This window comes from Geotrypetes seraphini, chromosome 4 (assembly GCF_902459505.1).
Source record: "Geotrypetes seraphini chromosome 4, aGeoSer1.1, whole genome shotgun sequence".
Lineage (NCBI taxonomy): Eukaryota > Metazoa > Chordata > Amphibia > Gymnophiona > Dermophiidae > Geotrypetes > Geotrypetes seraphini.
In genome coordinates, this window is record NC_047087.1 from 86,272,649 (window position 1) to 86,287,176 (window position 14,528).

General features: G+C 44.7%; 1 protein-coding gene across 1 annotated transcript in view; it reads left to right on the forward strand.

Annotated features, from left to right (window-relative positions):
- Positions 1–750: 750 nt before the first annotated feature.
- Positions 751–14,528, forward strand: part of USP25 (ubiquitin specific peptidase 25) — a 261,665-nt gene continuing 247,887 nt past the window's right edge. Inside the window, exon 1 of the mRNA XM_033941903.1 lies at positions 751–928. The gene's annotated coding sequence lies outside the window, so the exon portion shown is untranslated. The remainder of the gene's footprint in view (positions 929–14,528) is intronic.

Consider the following 14,528-nt stretch of genomic DNA (forward strand, 5'->3'; position numbering starts at 1 on the left):
TATTGGAAACAGGATACTGAGCTTGATGGACCTTGGGTCTGTCCCAGTATGGCAATTCTTATGTTCTTATGTTTGAGCTTTGTATTTTTTTTACTTTCAATAAAAAGACCTATTTAATTTTTTCTTTAATCTTTATTGGTAGAAGTTCCGTCACCCCATAAGAAATCTGCTTCAGCACTTAACTGCCCTAATATCAAACCCTGTCCTTCTCCCCCTTGCTCTATATCAGTGGTCTCAATCTCAAACCCTTTGCAGGGCCACATTTTGGATTTGTAGGTACTTGGAGGGCCTCAGAAAAAAAAAAGATAATGTCTTATTAAAGAAATTTACAATTTTGCATGAGGTAAAACTCTTTATAGTTTATAAATCTTTTCTTTTGGCTAAGTCTTAATAATAATATTGTAATTTATAGCTAAAGAGACATATGATCAAGAAACTGTTTTATTTTACTTTTGTGATTATGATAAATATACCGAAGGCCTCAAAATAGTACCTGGCAGGCCGCATGTGGCCCACGGGCCACGAGTTTGAGACCACTGCTCTATATCCATTAGAGAAGGCAAACAACCGCCCCAATCAAGATACTTCATTCTCAGACCCTCCTCCCCTGTAGCCTAACATCAGGGAGCACCCTGGCAAACTTTAAATTTTTTTAACCTCTGGTTACAGGAAGACAAGATTTTCCTAAAGAAATAAGTGGTGACAGAGTTTGAGGAAACATAGTGTCGGAGAAGCAGAAGGATGCTTTACAGTCCCTAGCAAGAGGATTGCATTGCGATTTCTGGCAAAAGAGGAGTTTGAGGTCACTATAGATTCCTACAATTCAAAGGCACTTACAAGGCAACAGCAAACATTCGAGACCCATCCATCTGAGAAAGGAGCCCAGGAGAGCAGAAGAGAAAGCACACACAGAGGAGACCAAAGAAGGGTAAATATTGTTTGCCACAATTTTACGAGTATCTTGATTTCATTGACTCTATGCATTATTATTTTCATAGTACTATAGCCCCAGAACTCAAAGCACTGAACAAGCGTAAATGTATGTTTAACCCTAGGTGTGTCCGGAAGTTACTGTGCACCAAATGCTCGGAGGGTTCAAGAATGGTATTAACATGCATGGTATAGATGGGCACAAATTAAACTGAAATGTATTAAAATGGATGTTAATTAGACCAGTAAGTACTTTTTTGCAATGTACAGATGGAAGTGTTGCAATACATAGAACAAAATGATGGCCTATAATGCCAAAAAGTTATTCGTCAGGTCAGGGGCAGCATAGAAGGTTTTGAGGAGAAGATTTCTTGTCATTTTTCATATTGAACTGCTTGTTTTGTCGTCTTTTACAAGCAGAGAAAGATCCGGCAAGTTTTAAAGAGAGACGAGAAGTAACAAACATTTGCACGTCTAAGCAAAACAAAAGTAAAAACACATATCTGCACCTGTTCTGTGCTTAAACATGAGCCTTGCAAAAATTCCATGTGCTATAGTGATATTTGTGATGCTTATATTTAAGTGCTGAAGAATAAGCACCAATGTGTGCTGACACTTCCATTTTTGCCTAGGCATGTGCACAAAAGCTTCCGGATAAATCTTGACTACTCTTGGCATGCTAATGTAAACTGAAAGTCTTTTTTTTTTTTAACATCGTTGTCTGTATACAGTCTTTTCCTCTATAAACCACTCTGAACTGCTTGTGGTATTGCGGTATACAAAAATAAAGTTATTATTATTATTATTAATCACAAAACCTTTGTTCCCATGAGTCGGGCTCATTCCTCCCCCAACTTCTCCCATCAGCTGCAAATTTTTAATTTAATAGCACAATGTAACTGAGTATAAAATTTAAATATGATTTGCTTCAAGCACTTTGGTGCTAATTTTTTTTTTTGCGCATTACTGCTATGTTTTAGGCCCATCTGTATATAGTTAGCTTTGAGCATCGGCCCCTACTTTTGTAAAAAATTTTGTGCATTTAAGGAGGGTCCAGCAAATTAATATTTTTATCTAAATCCTGATTTGCCTCACACAGTTATTTTTCATGTGTTGGTTTGCTAGAGACAGGTTATATTCAAGGCCAGCAGGGACCATTTATACGTGTTCTGTGTGCTTCGGAAGATGATTTTATAGGCAATGATACTACTGGGGTCACCCTCATCCCACTGTATCAGGGGAATTACACCTCTGAGCTATGTGGAAGTCTCTGTCCATGTTCCAGCTGGTGGGGAAGTGGTGCTTTAATATCACATTTTTTAATCACGAAAGATAGAACTCCCCTAGGAGTTCTACAGAACCTGCTTGTCCCTTGCAATTCAAAACACAATATTGAAGGCAGCAAATGTTATTGGTTATGCCAATCTTCCTGGAAGCCTAATACAACTCTGTTGCTTATGTTAGGGTCATAATTATAATTGTTCCATAAAAATTACCCCAAACATTTTGAAACCCTGATGCGTACTGTATGTATCAGAACATTGCAATCTTCCCTCTAGACCAGTGTGTCGCAAACTTTTTAAGCTGCTGGCTGGAGGGCACCCGGAAATGCACGGATGTCGATGTGATGACATCACGCACATGCGTGACATCATCATGTTGACATCCGTGCATGCACGGATATCCTTCAGCCGCGGCCCTGAGCCTCCTATTACAGCTGGTGGGGTGTGTTGCAGAAGGAGAGGTGAGGAGAAGGAGCAGAGGCACCAAGGAAGAGGCACATTTTGCAAGCAGTCGGCTGGCACCAGTGCTTCTCCTCTTCACCAGCATCTTGGGGCACAGCTGGAATTTTCCAGAACACACTAGTGTGCTGCGGCACACAGTTTGTGATATACTGCTCTAGACTCATAACAAGGCGCTGCCTGAACTTATCCCTCGTATACTCTTAGATCTGAGTAAAGAAGTTGGGTATAGTTTTGTATTTCCAGCAGGAAATCTATATAGGATCAAACTACCTAAAGCACAGCACTGAAATCTCGAAACCCCTGAGTTTTCGAGATCATCTAACCATAGAGAATGAAAGTGACAATCTTTGAAACATATATATCACTTACTGTCTGCTGTGTAGGAGAGGTTCAGTGAGGATATTCACTTATTCTCACAAAAAATATAAGAATACCAAAGAGATTTTTTAAAAAGACTTTGGGATTAATATTCAGACCATAGGAGGCAGCATGGCTATCTCTTGCCATCGTTGGCAAACCCAGATATTCAGTGCTGGGGCAGTATCCGGCCACCAGCATTGAATTTCCAGGTATTGTTCAGCCATTGGAGACTCCTGCTGGACAGGATGGACCACTGGTCTGACCCAGCAGTGGCAATTCTTATGTTCTTATGACACATTGGTTTGACTCATTGGCTGTGTGGACAGTGGAAAATATGTAGATTACTTTCCTTTGATCTCCTGAAAGTGGCCTAATGGATTTGGCCAATCGAAATCCTAGGTCTCTCCCAGTGCATTCCAGAATGCACTGGGAGAGAGAACTAAGATTGTGGGAGAAGGCCCATCATTCAGTGGAGGCGGGCCTGCTGGCTGGAGGGAGTTAGCATCTCTCTGGTCAGCCAACTATAAAGGTACATGTGGTGTCTGGGAGGGCTTAAGGGAGGTCGGGGTACAAGGCGATGTCTTGGTGGATGGGAGGTTCCGGCAGGATGGACTGGGCAATGTAGGCATCCCTCCTGCCGGTGGATGTCTTCGGGGGTGGTGGTATGAGGAATTGGGCACTCCTCCTGCTGTGGACATTTGGGGGTGGGGGTGGTGGCTATGGGGGTTCAGGCAGGAGGGACTGAGCATCCCTCCTGCTGGTAGTCTTCGCAGGGGGACGGATTCTCTACCATGGCCGTTAAACTGATCGTGACAGGGAGATTCCCTTGCTGCAATCAGCTTAGCGGTAACCCGATTCTCTAATCAGTGCCTGTGACATGGACAATAATTAGAGAATCGTGGTGTTAGGCAGGCTCACGGCACACGTGATTCTAAACAGGACACCCATGTGCGATTCTCAAAAGCCGCTTTGGTGGCTTCTGAGGCCGGGCGTCCTATACACAATCTAGCTCCCAGTGTTCACCAATAGGTTCAAAGTATTAGACATCTTAAATCATTGCAAGTAATTAAACATTTGGCAGCACAACTTATTACAAAATCCTTTCAGGTTTTTCAGGTTTAGGAAAAAGCAGGCAAGTAATCTAAACTACAAGGCAAATGGAAGAGAACAAGTTTCCATCACTGTCCTCAAGAGGACTATCAAATAACATATGCATCTTTAAAAAGAAAGGTCTTTAAACTACTTTTAAATTTATCGAGAGATGTAATTTCTCTTATATGGTTTGGTACGGAATTCCAGATAGTAGAGGCTGTAACTGAAAAAATGCTAGTACGCGTGTGTTAATATATCTAAGGGCTCCTTTTACGAAGGTGCGCTAGTGGTTTTAGCATGCGCGCCAGACACTAATGCTTCCATAGAGCTGGCGTTAGTATTTTCCACGTAGCGCAGGGTTAGCATGCACAGCATTCTAGCGCATGTTAAAAACGCTAGCGCACCTTCGTAAAAGGAGCCCTAAGTGAAGGGATAGCTGATAGGTTTGTAGATGGTCTGCGCTTGCCTCTGTAGCAACTTTTGTGTTTAAACTGGAACTCTCCTCGCCACCCTGACTTCAGTGCGAGCCCGGTTTTAACCCGCAGATTTAAAGCGGGGCTGCACTGCTTTAAACCCGCGAGTTAAAACCCTCTACTGAGCATCCGCTACATTTTCTGGGCTAGATCTCATGCTTTCCAGGCTGGCCAGAGCTGGGGATGTTGTGCAGAGAGTGCTGATGACACCTGGATGTGTGGATTTTTGGGAACCAAACGTGTCCCCTCCCTTTCCCGGCTGCTATTTCCAGCCACGCTCGTCACCCGGTGATCTTACTTCCTATACACGGTTTTGATTTTAGGAACGTAAAATACAATGAGTTGTGTGAGGGATTAATAGCCTGTTAATGAATTATAGTGGACTGATTATTTTTGTCTTAAAGGTTATTAACATTATTTTATAAGTAATTCAGTGCTCAATGGGGAGCCAATGTACCTTGATCAGAAAGGGTGTAACATGATCGTATTTACATGCTTTTGAAATAATTTTTATAGCAGTGTTTTGGATAATTTGTAGGCGTTTTATTTCTTTCTTTGTAATTCCTTTATACAATGAATTACTATAGTCCAAGCATGAAATGACTAAAGAGTGAATGAGAATATTTAATGACGATGGATCTAGTAATGTCTCCTTAAACTTCAACGGCTATCTATGGTGTTTCAGATTCAGTTTAAAATATTAAGTAGCCCGTCTCGACGGGCGAACCATAACGCGGAGCTGGGAGGCCCATTTAGTAGCCCATCGGAGACGCAGGGCTGGCTGAGGAGTTAGGAGGCAGGCGATTGGCTGGCGGGTCTTTCCCGCCATCTGGTAGACCTGCCATTGGAGGGCACTGCCGAGGAGGGCGTCGGGAAGGGGGGTTAAAAGCTGGGGCTTGGGAGGACTCGGGGCGTACCTGGTCTTCAGAGGTGGCTTTCCTGCCCGCCCTTTGGGTCCCAGATAGGAGGGCAGAGTAGTGATGACTCGGCGGTATCCCGAGCTACTGGCTGCTGGGCTCATCAGGGGAAGAGCGGTGGGCCGGCTGGGAGCCGTGCTTAGTGGGTCAGGTTACCTTGGAGAATGGGGCATGTGGGGGACATGCCACCTCTCAGATCCTTGCTAGCATGGTAGGGTCGGGGGCAATGTTCCCTCTAAGGATTGATGATGTGTGTGTGAAAAAAAATATGCATGAGCAACAAGTTACATACTCCACAAATTTATGAGCAGGCGCGGAGGACGAGTGCCCGTGAGATTGTGGGAGAGTTAAATACTCAAAACTTAGAAGAAAAACAATTTACTTAAAGTTTTTTTAATTACGTAATATCATCAGTTCTTCAATCTTCACAAATATTCTCTTCGATTCTTTTCAGTTTTCCAAAAACCTGTTTCCGCCCCGTCTCCGCGAGCTCGGTCCTCGCAAACCATCTGATCCCATCCGCACAAGCCTCAGTTATGATTTTATACTGAATGTATTTTATTAAAGTTTAAAAAGAAACAATATTCTGTACAATTGTCATTTTATAAATGCAAATAATACAGAGCAAGGATCAACAAAACCCTTGTCTCCCCTCCCCTTCACATATATCCCCTCTACTATCAAGAAAACTGAATAAGCCAAATTATTACAGAATGCTACACAGAAATATTATGCTAACAGAATACCGCAGTCACACATAGCAGGAATAGGGTTAGGGGAGTGCAACTAGGGCAACTTCCCCCCTGGTCAGAGAGAGCCCTAAGCCACTGCCTGGACTTTGCAGTCTCCAGTTATGTCTAACACCAGCTCTAGCAGGATATATATTTCAAATCTGATATATTCAAATCACAAAATAGAAATAAAATTATTTGTTTCTACCTTTTGTTGTCTCTGGTTTCTGCTTTCATCTTCTTTTCACACTCTTCCTTCCAGCGTCTACCTTCTCTGTCTTTTCAATCCAGCATCTGCCCCTTCCATCTACTGTCTGACTTCTCCCCCTTCCATATGGTATTTGTCTTATTTCTATGCCCCTCTCCCCCTTTCCATCCAGCCTATGCCCCTCTCTCGTTTTTACATGATCATTCCAGATTCACTGCTCTCTTCATTTTTATCTCTCCTACACCAGATCTAACATCTTTGTCCCTCTCAATTTCTCTACTGACCCCCTTCCCATCTCATTCCTGTCTCTCCCCTTCCCCTCCTCTAATCTCCCTGCCAGCTGTTTCCTTCCTTTTTTCTTCTCCCTTCCCTCTTCCCCCTGTCCAGCAGTAACTCTCTTTCCTTCCCTTTCCCTCCTCCCCTCCCAGCAGCATCTTACCGTATCCCTCTCCAGGCCCAGTAGCAGCTGTCCCTTTTTTTCTCACCTTGCCCAGCAGCTTCCCAGCCTCTAACAGTGGCTTTCTCCCCTCCCAGCAACTCTCCTTACTTGCCAGCCCAGCGATTCAGGAAGGCAGCCTTGGGTCCTTTGTTGGGTCGCACCGCCTCTGAAGAAAGCGGAAGTTGCATCATCAGAGACGGCCGCGACTCAGAAAAAGCCCCAAAGCTTCCTTCCTGAATCGCTGCGCTTGTAAGTAAGGAGAGCCGCTGGGAGGGGAGAGAGCACACTGTCGGACTGCGCAAACTACAGCTCGTCGATCTTGCCGGTCCTTTGTGGACCGGCAGGAAATTGTTGATGTTGATCTCGCCGGTCCTACGCGAGTAGGGCAGACCGCTGCCGCCGCTTCCTCTCGCCTCCGCCCGTGCTCGATTGAGCGATACGAGAAAAAGTATGAGCGACGCCACTGAAAATAGTGAGCGATCGCTCATGCGCTCAGCTTAGAAGGAACATTGGTCGGAGGCCATAACTTTGTTTAAGGTAGCTCAAGAATTTTGTGTTATCATGTTAATATGCTGTTTATTTATTTATTAATGTGTAAATTTCAATAAACAGGGCTGCGGCTAATTTTCACCATAAGTAGAGTTTTTGTGTTTTTGTTAGAAGATAAAGGGGGTGGGGTGTAGGTTAAAGGGTGTATTTAGGGAGCGGGCCTATCCAGGTTTCGCTATTAATACTTTTGCTCACCCATAAGGCCTTACATAATGATTCAGCACTGAAAATATACTATATAAACCAAACGGATCACTCACTCAGAGAATGTGCTTTTTCTTTCCATCCCTTCCTTGCACAGAATACATTTGAAAGAAAGAAGGAATAACACATTTTCAATTGCAGGACCATGAGAATGGAATCAGTTCCCATCATGTATTAGAACAGGCTGATATTCCATCATTAAAAGGCAGTTAAACGTTTGTTTATTTATGAATGTTAGCTTATGGTGCAAGCCAGACAAGCAGATATTTGACTTGAACAGGATACAGAGTAAGAGGTAGAATTTGTTTGTACAGTCTCTTTGATGTTTATGAGATGCATATAATATTTGTTTTAACTTGTTAGCTTATGTATGTTATGATTGTAATCCAGCTTTGATTAGGCGGAAATATAAATAAATACGCCATAAACCATGTCTGGCTCTTGGAACTGAATCTGATAGTTCTTTTTCAGAGATATACATGGCGTGTAATGTCTCCAGCCCAGAGGATGACCAATTCTTATCTGACAGTCCAAAAATCTAGGGTAACAGGCAATGTTCTCTCATTTTTGAAAGCCCATGTGTGCATGAAAAATAATTTTCCCTTGACATTCAACCACCACCAGCTAAAATAACCACCAATATTTAGTGCTGGGCTATGTCTGGGCACCAGCACTGAATACTGGGGGCTAATTTCTGACGGACTGGGCATCGGGAGCTTATGTAGGCCCAGCTGATATTCAGCTGGGGCCTGTATAAAAGTTATGTGGCTCAAGCTGAATACTGGGTGGGGCCCACATAACCTTTTTTTAACAGCCCCTGAGTTCCTGACAATGCCCTCTCTTTTCTTTGATTTCCCTCCTCCCCCAGCCCATGGAAAGAACTCCTCGCCATCTCCTACCCCCCTTCCCTGCATCCAGGTAGGCCTTCACAGGCCTACCCATATCCCTGGTGGTCTAGTGGGATCTTTGACAGGGTTGCCACCGATTGGTTTTAAGATGGCTTGGCTGGTTTTGCAAAGGCCAGACTGGCTGCCAGCAGATCTTTAAAGCTGGCACCCAAAAACTGTTTTTGTTTGTTTCTTTTCTTTTTTAGGGCTCCATGTTCCCTGTCTTCTACCACACAGCCTTCCCTTCTGTGGAAGAGCCTTCCTCCATTCCCTCCCCTCTCTGGCTCCAGCATCATCGGTGTTAAAAAAAAAAAAAAAAAAAAAAAAAAGACAAAGAGTTGCAGGCAGCACTAAAGACATGTTTCAAGTTTAATTAATTTTAATATACTGACCATCGACGTGCACCTGGCCGGTTTACAATGCTAAAAACGAAAGGTTAAAATAAATTAATATAGGGGGAGGGGAAATGTGAACATTAAATGGACAAATTACAGATACATGCTGCTTCCAGCTGCTCCACCTTTTTTATGCAACTTTGTATGCGCAGGACTAAGCACAGACAGAAGCCCCAGGGCAGCCAGAAGCAGTGTGACCTTCATTTTTCCAGCACCAATGCCACTGGAGCCAGAGAGGGAATGGAGACTTGCGGGAGGAAGAGAGAGCTGCTAGACTGCGTGCGGATTTTATGGGTCTGCCTCATTGGTTTTGAGGATCAGGAGGGAGGAAGGAGAGGTAGATACTGGATATGCAGTGGGGAGACAGAGAGCTGCCAGACCCACAGGATGGATGGTAGGAGGAAGAGATGCTATCCTTGTTGGTGGAATCCCATGGGATAGGGAGAGGAACAAGGAGAGAGCAAGACGCTAGACAGTTGGGGGAGGGAAAATGCCAGACCTAAGAGATGGAGGAGAGAGAGAGAGATGCCAGGCACTTGGAGAAGGAAAGCTGGCAGTGCTCAGATAGTATAAAAGAACTGGGATAGGATGGGGGTGAGGAGAGGGGACCTGGCAGTTTCCTGAATTGTATGATCCCCTTTTCCTTTAGGATTAGGCAATTTAATCTATTGATGCATTATGATGTGTAAGTGCCTCTTCATTGTGGAGATGATGAGAAAAACTAGATTGGGGAAGGGGCAGGGAATGATGGAAAGAATTGATGGGGATCAATGGCAAAAGAGGATTGGCATGAAGAGATGTCAGACTGGGGTATGGATGTCAAGGGAGACACAGGGAGAAAATACTATCCTGGCCCCAGGGTGGGGGGTGTGGGAGGAAGGGAAGTGAGGGAGTACTCAGGGGAGGGACAGATATACTAGGCTGGGAGAATCTAGGGACCAGGCAATGTTTTGGAAAGGGGTGTGAATGAGAGAAGAGCAGAAATGTCAAATAGACAGGGGACCCTACAAAGTCAGGGAGAAAAAAACAGAGAAAGGCAGAAAAGAGATATTGGGAGCAAAGTAAATGAAGAACCAACATACTCAAAGAAGATAGAAAAGGGTATTTTATTTTGCATTTTAGTAGTTGGAATATGTCAGCTTTTAGAAATGATTCCTCCCTCACAAAACCAGAATTAATGTTTTTTTGTAGATCCTCAATTGGATTCAATGTTTACCAACTATAAGCCTGATGAAGAGATGGTCAAGATCACCACTGACAGACAATTTCGGGAATAGCAGAAAGGAAGCTCTATAATGAAGCATACTACATAAGTACATAAGCATTGCCATACTAGGAAAGACCAAAGGTCTACCAAGCCTACTATCCTGTTTTCAACAGTGGCCAATCCAGGTCTCAAGTACTTGACAAAATCCAAAAAAAAGTAAATAGATTCCACACTGCTTATCCCAGGAATAAGCAATGGATTTTCCCCAAGTTCACCTTAATAATACAGTAGTTTATGAATTTTTCCTCCAAGAATTTACTCAAACTTTTTCAAACCCTAATATTCCTGCATTCTCTGGCAAGGAATTCCAGAGCTTAATTAAACATGAAAAGAGCATAAGAATTGTCATCCTGAGTCAAACCAAAGGCCTATCTAGACCAGTACGTATCCTGCTTCCAACAGTGGTCAATTCAGGTACCTAGCAAAAAACTGACAGCCTCTGGCTGAATATTGACTAGGTTATTTTTTGCACCATTTGAAAGGAAATTTCTCTTTCTCCAACATTTTACTACATGCAGAGCTTGGCCCCACTCAAACCAGTAAGAAGTGCATTACAATTCTAGGGTCTATTTCAACTAAGGGTTTTTTATGTTTGAGTCCTGGGAGATAGTCCAGTTTTGGTATTTCAATTTGCTATATAGGTTTCAAATGTATTCTTCTTGTGTTTTGGTATCTGGTAATGGGGAGATTGTGTTGCTCTTACTGGGGTGGCTCCAGAATTTGTGAAAGTATAATTGTTATGCCAGAGCTGCCAGTGATAGGTAAGTGGGGGGGGGGGGAGTGTAGAGACAGAAGGTCATCACAAGAATGAAGGTTAGCCTAGCTCACCTAATATCCTTGCACCAGCCCTGCTAAACAGATTTTAAGTATTAAAGTTGTATGTAAGGTTTGCAGTATCTATACTGTAAATGCCACAGAAGACTGGAAGATTGCTCTGATGGTCTCTTTGGAAGACAGAAACATGTCCTTAATCTGGAACCACTTAGCTATGCTTCACAGGTCTATTATGTAACCCATTCATACTCAGTGCCCTGTTTGTTTGAAAAGATATATACCCCCCAAAACAGTCATATCTATTTGCTCTTGCCAGATCTTCCCCAGAGGGCATGTTGGAATAATAGTATACATTTTGCTTTTAAAGGGCAAATTGGGTTTCAGTGAGGTGGAAAATTAGATTATCTTCACCTACTTACTTAATTTACTCTGAAACTGAAGCACTTAAAAAATAATTTTGCGATTTTCACCCTCACAGTCTGATCTCCCTTATACTCTGTCCTTTCCATGACTTCACAAAGGTATCTTACATACAGCCCACAAGCCAATACTAGCCAGCTGAGTTCCTTCATTCAGTCTTCTGCCTCTATCCCACACCCCAGCTTATCATGCACATACAGAAAAGGATATTGGCTCCAGGTAAGGGAGGACAGATTGAACCAGTCCATTGCTTCCAATGGAAGTAAAATCCAAACTGGTTTCATCTGTCCTCCATGACCTGGAGCCATTTGGTAACCCTACTGATAGGTGCTGTTCCACTTCCTTGCAGTTGTGTCAGAGAAAGGATGTGCTCCTTTCAAGCACTGGAGCTGGGTGTTGCGGTCCATGACATTAGATATCTGCTCAGGTAGCAAAGCAGCAGGACCAGATTGACTGCAAGCTACCTCCTCTGCTCAAGAAGACAAGCCATTTCCATTGCAGCAGGCCCAGACTGGGAGGATCTCTTGACTCTTGCTGGTCAATGTCCAAGGTGAGAGACTGCTGCTGCCACCAGCATCCTGAGGTAAAGAAACAGAGAACAGTGGTGGTGCTGTGGGATGTGAGTGAAGGGATCAAAGAAGCTGTAGGATGGAAAGGGATTGTCTTTACCTTTCCTATTACTGATCTCATTCCCTAATATAGGCTCTCTCTTCCTCCCATACCAATTCTTTTTTCTTTCTCAGCTTCCTGATGATCCTTTCCCTTCCTTATCACTGTGAACCAACTGCAGGAGATTTATTGGCCTATCTTTGCTGTGGCTGGCAAGAATCCTTAAGCCCTGCCAGTTGAAGACCTCCTCCTGGCCAGAACTCTTCCAAGCTGGACAGCCAGCAGCACTGTCCTTGAGCTGCCACTGTTGTCCCCCACCACCATCACCTGCTCATTTTCTCTGCATGCATATTAAAAAAACTAAGCATGCATGGAAGGCCAGCAGTGGCAGCTTTGGAATATTGCCACCAGCTGCCCAGCTTTGAAGAGTTCTGGCAAGAAGGAGGTCTTCAGCTTTCAGAATTTAGGGATTCCTATCAGCTCAAGAATTTTATTTTGAGGTGCCAGGAGAGAGGGGGGTCAAGGAAGGGATGAAGAGTGGGGGGTGGATGGGGGTGTAGAGAAAATTTTGCATCCAACCACTTTGGGCTCAGATCTACCCAAAATTAGCCATTTGACTATGCCACTGCTGAGATCCCTTCTCAATTTCTCTCTTCTGAGATGTCTTTTCTACTCAATCTCCAGATGCCCCCTTCCAAGAGGTATAGTGAGAGAAGGAGGCACATAGGGTGGTGACACCCCCTGTGCCCTCCCCTCCTCCCCCACTCCTGTGACCCCTGTCCCCATGCCACACTTGCGCCCTCCCTTCCCCCATACCTCTTTAAATCTTTACTAGTGTGAGCAACTTCTCCAGTCTGCTGCTCGCACTGGCGTTGGCTTTCCCTCTAATGTCACTTCCTGGCTCCATGACCTGGAAGTGATTTCAGAGGGGAGCAAGGCTGAAAATGTTGCTCGCACTGGTGAAGATTAAAAGAGGTGGGGGTGGGGATGGGAGGGCATGGGCATGGCGTTGGGGGAGGGAGGTGGAGAGGTACCATGCCCCCATCAAGATGGTGTCCTGGACGGACGCCTAACCCTGCCTAAAACCCCAGAATCTCTAACCAGCGTCCATGTCACAGGCACAGGTTAAAGAATCGCATTGCTGCTGAGCTGATTGTGGCAAAGGAATCTCCCTGCCGTGATCAGCGGCAACAGAAGCAGTAGGAACCCCACGGCAACAGAAGCAGTAGGAACCCCAGTCCATGACAGGAGGAGTGCCCAATTTTTCCTGCCGCCACCTCTGAACCCTCCCTCAAAGTCCCTAGGCAGGAGGGATGCCCACTCCCTCCTGCCAGAATCCCAGAAACACCCCACAATCATGATAGGCAAGAGGGATACCCACTCCCTCCTGCCAGAACTCCCCAAACCCTCCACTCACCACGATAGGCAGAAGGGATGCCCACTCCCTCCTGCCAACAGGCCAGCCCCCCAGAGCACAACCCCACACCCCCAACACCACCACAGAGCAGAATCCCCATGCCAGCACCCCCCCAGAGCAGAGCCCCCACCCAGACACCACTGGACCTTTTGGAGTACCACCGGCCAGAGAGATGCCTACACCTCCAGCCGGTAGGACCTCCACTTCAGAATGGTGGGCTTTCCCCTTCCCAAAGCATCCTAGGGTGCACTGGGAAAGGGCCTAAGGCCCTGATTGGCCCACGCGCCTAAGGTCCCTCATGTAGGAGGGGATTTAGGCACCTGGGCCAACCGGAGTCTTAGGCCTTCTTCCCAGTGCAACTGGAAATTCAATGCCTGTCACCTGATACAGTGCCAGCATTGAATTTCTGGTTTTGCCGCAGACTGCAGGAGACAGCTTGATCTCTCCCACAATCTGAATATCAGGCAGCGAGTCTTTTGCTGTACTGTATAGCCGCCCAAGCATCTCCTTGTGACCCTGGGCAAGTGGCCTACCTCAGGATCCTATAAAGATCACCTAAAGTTGGGCATGCTTGTACATGTAAATAAAATTGGATAATGAGCTCTGAACCACCTTTAATTGAGTGCTAACAGCCAATTACTGATCTTAATTGACACAAAGTTATTGAAAAAAATTGCTTGTGTATCTAGATGCACATTGTTCTATAAGGCATGGCGCCTAACGCCCATGATAACATAGTAACATAGTAGATGACGGCAGATAAAGACCCGAATGGTCCATCCAGTCTGCCCAACCTGATTCAATTTAAATTTTTTTTTTATTTTTTATTTTTTTTTTATTTTTTCTTCTTAGCTATTTCTGGGCAAGAATCCAAAGCTTTACCCGGTACTGTGATTGGGTTCCAACTGCCGAAATCTCTGTTAAGACTTACTCCAGCCCATCTACACCCTCCCAGCCATTGAAGCCCTCCCCTGCCCATCCTCCACCAAACGGCCATACACAGACACAGACCGTGCAAGTCTGCCCAGTAACTGGCCTATTTCAATATTTAATATTATTTTCTGATTCTAAATCTTCTGTGTTCATCCCACAATTCTTTGAACTCAGTCAC